This window comes from Eleutherodactylus coqui, chromosome 1, assembly GCF_035609145.1.
Source record: "Eleutherodactylus coqui strain aEleCoq1 chromosome 1, aEleCoq1.hap1, whole genome shotgun sequence".
NCBI lineage: Eukaryota > Metazoa > Chordata > Amphibia > Anura > Eleutherodactylidae > Eleutherodactylus > Eleutherodactylus coqui.
In genome coordinates, this window is record NC_089837.1 from 220,694,163 (window position 1) to 220,700,162 (window position 6,000).

The window sequence follows — 6,000 nt, forward strand, 5'->3', positions numbered from 1 at the left end:
GGAGAAGACAATCCATGGTGCACCATGGGAGAAGACCCGCGGTGCACCATGGGAGAAAACTGCGGTGCACCATGGGAAAGGACCGGCGGCCATCTTTAAAAGAAGAAAAGAAGATGCTGCGCAAATGGGGATGCAGGTAAGTGCGGGGGTAAGTTTAAAAAAAAATTTGGATTTCGCCGCGGGACAACCCCTTTAATGACCAGGCCAAATTTTGAAAATCTGACGGTCATTTTAACATAGAATAACTCAGTTAAGCTTTTGCACATCCAAGTGATTCTGATATTGTTTTTTCGCCACATATTGTACTTCATTTAGGTGGTAAAAATAGACTGATAAAATTTGTGTTTATTTATTAAAAGCGCCAAAATTAGGAAAATTTTGTCATTTTTTCACATTTTCAATTGCAATATCTCAAATACCGTATTTTTCGCTTTATAAGACGCACCTGATGATAAGACGCACCTAGGTTTTAGAGAGAGGAAAGTAGGAAAAAAACATTTTGAACCAAAAAGTGGGCTTAAATCTATATATATATAAAATTGAATGTATGTCTGTCTGCGTGCGTGCGTGCGTGCGTGCGTGTTTGTCCTTTATGCGCTACTACACCATTCATCCGATCGCCATGAAACTTTGGGAAGTTGTTAAGTACACTCCTGGGAAGATTATAGGCATAGTACAAATATCCTACGATAAATGGCGCGCGAGCGTCGTCGAAAGTTACGCCCCCCCCCCACGTAGATCGAATAAGTAAGCCACCTGCTATTGTGATGTCATCACTGATGTCATCAACATCGGACGCCCTTGAACATGCCCCAACATGTTCTATAAAGCTGCATTGTGATGTCATTAAGGCTGTATTATGACACGTACAGCTTGGAACCACTAGAGCACGCCAGCCAATTACCATTGGAGTTGGAAGTGGGTAAACAAGTACTAGGATATCTTCCTAAGAAGCCACAGCAGCCGGATAAATTGTATGTTCCACCCAACGGCTATTTTATTCAGCCCGCAAGGGGGAAGCAGCGGCCTACAAAATCTAATTCTCTCATTTCCTGATGTCATAGATAGATAGATAGACTGTATGCAATAACCCAGATAGATAGATAGATAGATAGATAGACTGTATGCAATGACACGTACAGCTTGAAACCATAAATACTAGAGCACGCCAGCCATTTACAGTCAGTCTCCATTGAAGTTGGAAGTGGGCAAACATGTACTAGGCCAGTGATGGCGAACCTTTTAGGGACCGAGTGCCCAAACTACAACCCAAAACCCACTTATGTATCGCAAAGTGCCAACACGTCAGGGGGCGGGGCTTATCACAACGTATGATTTTACCCCCGTCGTTCTAAAAAGGACAAGGCTGTTTCAGAATAGACCGGGTGCAGATTCTGACTGCTTTTTGGACGCGGAAATACTGCAGAATGTGCTCAGCGGAGATTTCTGTGGAAAATTCTGCAGCATTTCCGCATCTAAAAAGCAGTCAAAATCTGCACCCGGTCTATTCTGAAAGAGCCCTGCCCATTTCTGCCACATGTACACATACCCCAGCGGTAATAGTGACACCTTCACCCCAGCGATAATAGTGACATCCCACAGCAGTAATAATAGTGACACTCCCCCCATTAGTAATAAGAGTGACATACCCCAGCGGTAAACCTCAGTGGTCGCTGCTGCCGTCATCTAGATATATAAAAACGTAGTATGTATGTATGTCTGTCTTCGCAGCAACGCGCGAACATGCCCCAACATGTTCTCATAAGCTGCATTGTGATGTCATTAAGGCTCTATTATGACACGTACAGCTTGGAACCACTAGAGCACGCCAGCCAATTACCATTGGAGTTGGAAGTGGGTAAACAAGTACTAGGATATCTTCCTAAGAAGCCACAGCAGCCGGATAAATTGTATGTTCCACCCAACGGCTATTTTATTTAGCCCGCAAGGGGGAAGCAGCGGCCTACAAAATCTCATTCAGGTAGGTAGGTTCAGTTCTTGGAGGTTGGGGAATGCTTATGGGCAAGGCCTTATGTCTCATCCCAACTCGATTATTCAATTCTAAGCGCAAAAGAATTAGCCTCCAAATTTTATGTACGGAATTTAATTCTCTCTTTTCCCAATGTCATAGAAACTTGAAATTTGGCTCGAGCATTGATTATGTCATAAATAGGAAAAGTTAATGGGTCCCAACTCGATTATTCAATTCAAAGCGCCAAAGAATTAGCGTTCAAATTTTACGTACGGAATCTAATTCTCTCATTTCCTGATGTCATAGATAGATAGATAGATAGATAGATAGATAGATAGATAGATAGATAGATAGACTGTATGCAATAACCCAGATAGATAGATAGATAGATAGATAGATAGATAGATAGATAGATAGATAGATAGATAGATAGATAGACAGACTGTATGCAATGACACGTACAGCTTGGAACCATAAATACTAGAGCACGCCAGCCATTTACAGTCAGTCTCCATTGGAGTTGGAAGTGGGCAAACATGTACTAGGCTATCTTCCCAAGAAGCCACAGCAGCCGGATAAATTGGATGTTCCACACAACGGCTATTTTATTCAGCCTGCAAGGGGGAAGCAGCGGCCTACAAAACCTCAGTGGTCGCTGCTGCCGTCATCTAGATATATAAAAACGAAGTATGTATGTATGTCTGTCTTCGCAGCAACGCGCGACGGGTACGCTAGTATTTAATAAAATAACAGAATATGTAAACATGAACAGCAGTCAGTCAGCAGCCGCATTAAGAACTATTATTACTGTAATGAACAGATGAGCAGAGATTTTTATTTTAGAACAATACACCTCTAGTCATCAGGAAACCCCCAAAATTCCTCACTGCTGTCCGAACTTATCAAGCTCAGTAACTCACTATCACTGGTGTCAGCATCTTCATAAAGGTTTCCATCCTCAGAACCGTCCAAGGCATTACTGATGCCACATTTTTTGAAGGATCCTACAACAATTTCCTCCGTCACAGCCAGCCACGATGTTTTCACCCACTCACAAACCTGAGTGATAGTGGGCCTTTTCATGCATCTAGTGGGTGTCAGGTCATGATTTCCAGCAGCCATCCACTTGTTCCACTCCTCTCACATGAAAACTTTAAATGGCTTGTTAATAGAAACATCCAGAGGCTGCAACTGGCTGGTAAGCCCCCCAGGAATTACAGCTAGATGGGTCTTTGCTTATTTAAATATTTTTTGTGTGTTTTCACTGATATGTGCCCTAAACTGGTCAAGTACTAGCAGGGCAGGTTTCTTCAGAAGCCCTCCAGGGCGTCTGGACCACACTTTTTCGATCCATCTTTTCATTTCACCTTCATCCATCCATCCTTTCTCATGAAAATGGACAATAACCCCTCGTGGGATTGCCTCTTTTGGCATGCTTTTTCTTTTGAAGATTAGCATTGATGGAAGTTGGGTGCCATCTGCACAGCAGGACAACACAACCGTGTAATGCGTTTTCTCATGTCCTGAGGTTTTCACAGTTATGGATTTTGCACCTTTCAAATCAACAGTCCTGTTTAATGGAACATCAAAAGTTAACGGGACTTCATCCATATTCCCAATCTGGCCTATTTCAAAGCCATTTTTCTTTCTTGCATCAATTACAAATTTATGAAAAGACACAATCTTGGCTTCATATTCTTTAGGCATTTTTTGCGCAATCCTAGTTTTGGTGAGCATAGCAAGGCCACATCTCCTCATGAACCTGTAGCACCACGATGCAGATCCAGTGAAGTCCTCAATGCCTTTCTCTGCAGCAAGACGCTTTGCTTCAAAGATGATCATTTTTGTAGAGACTGAAAATCCGTTGTTCCTGTGACGTATTATCCACTCCTTCATTTCCACGTCTATCTGTGGCCATTTTGCAGTACGCCTACGAAAAGTGTGCTTACTTTTATCTGCTTTTTGCAGCTCCCCCTCCAGTTTCTTCCATTCACGTATCATTTTTTCTGTTGGAGGCGGACCAAAATTTCTCTCAGCTGCTCTGTTCCCATGTTCTTTGGCGTATTTCACTACCTCCAGTTTATAAGGGATTTTATATGCTAGTCGTTTCTGCTTTGACATCTTTCTAAAATTGGATGGATGCAGCAGGAGACTAAGGTAGCTTTGTCATGCAATAATGAAAGAACTGTAAGCACTTCCTCATAGGAGGAAGGGGTCAAGCTGATTGGTGGAGGAAGGGGAGCAACAGTTGTTCCCGCCGGCACTCACCACCAATCAGCAGGCAGCAGTGCAAAGGAGAGAGAACTGATTTTGAGTTTCTTTGGCCGAATGTTCGCGATCGCGCGTCTTTTCGCAATCGTGTGATAAACTCGCGATCGCGCGAACAAGCGGCACGTTTGCTCTATAAGAGGCACTGACTTTTCTACCCCACTTTGGGGGGAAGAAAAGTGCATCTTATAAAGCGAAAAATACGGTATGTGGAAACATACTATGCAAATTTTTTATAAGATATATATTTCCATCTGTTTACTTTATTCTGGATGCACATTGGAAAAACTTTCATTTTTTTAATCATTTAGGAGACGTACAAATTTAACATTAAATCTTAACATTTTGAGGAACATTTTGTTTTCCTGCACCTAGCCAAGATTGTAAAGAATCACAGGTGTCAGAATAATAGATACCCCCACAAATGACACCATTTTAGAAACTAAAACCCTTAATATATTCACTGAGGGGGGTCAGGAGTATTTTGACCCCACAGTTTCTTTTCAGGAATTAATGCAATTTAGAGTAGAAAAATAAAATTTCATATTTTTAAAAATATGTCATTTCAAAGACATTTTTTTTCTAAAGTGCACATGAAAATTAGGATTTTCACTCCACAATGGATACCCCTGTTTGTCCTGTGTTCAGAAACATACCCATTGTGGCCGTAATATTATGTACATATGTACAACAGGGCCCAAACCGAAAGGAGCAGCTGGTGACTTTCAGAACAGTCCTATTGCTTGAAGATGTTTTAGGCCCCATTGCCCACTTATAGAGCCCTTGAGCATCCAAAATAAAAGGGAACCCCCACAAATGAACCCATTTTGAAAACTAGACCCCTAAAGGAATTCATCTAGGGGTACACTGCGTATTTTGACCACGCAGGTTTTTTTTATGAATGTAAAGCAGAAGCAAAGCAGAAGGAAAGAATTACGATTTTCGTTTTTTTGGCAAGTATGTCATTTTAAAAACAATTTTTTTGTACAGCACACATCTGAATGCAGACTTTCACCCCAAAATGGATCCCCCTGTTTGTCCTGTGTTTAGAAATATACCCATTGTGGCTCTACTATTATGTCTGTATACACAACAGGGCCCAAACCGAATGGAGCCTCAAACTTCAACTGTCTTTTAAATTTTACGTGATTGCCTTTATTTATTGGTTAACAGTAGAGATGAGCGAACGCGTTCGTCCGAGCTTGCTATTCGTGCGAATATTAGGGTGTTCGGGATGTTCGTTATTCGTAACGAACACCATGCGGTGTTCTGGTAAATTAAACTTTCTTCCCTGAGACGTTAGCGCTTTTTTTTGGCCAATATAAAGACAGGGAAGGCATTACAACTTCCCCCTGCAACGTTTAAGCCCTATACCACCCCCCTGCTGTGAGTGGCTGGGGAGATAAGGTGTCCGCCTGATATGAAAGTCTGCCCCTCCCGCTGCTCGCTATGGATGCATTCTATATGCGCTCAATGGGGCCAGCGGCAGCAGCGCTGACCCCATTGAGAACATATAGAAGACAAATCCTTCTTCTCTGGCACAGCTGTAACAGCTGTAGCAGAGAAGAACGATGTTTGCCCATTGAATTCAATGGAACCGGCAATACAGCCGACTCCACTGAATGCAATGGGCTGCCGGCGATCGCAGGATGAATGGTCGGAAAGGGGTTAAATATATAACCCCTTTCCTGCAATTCATCCAGAAATGTGTTACACTAAAAATATATACCGGCGTATAAGGCGACCGGGCGTATAAGACG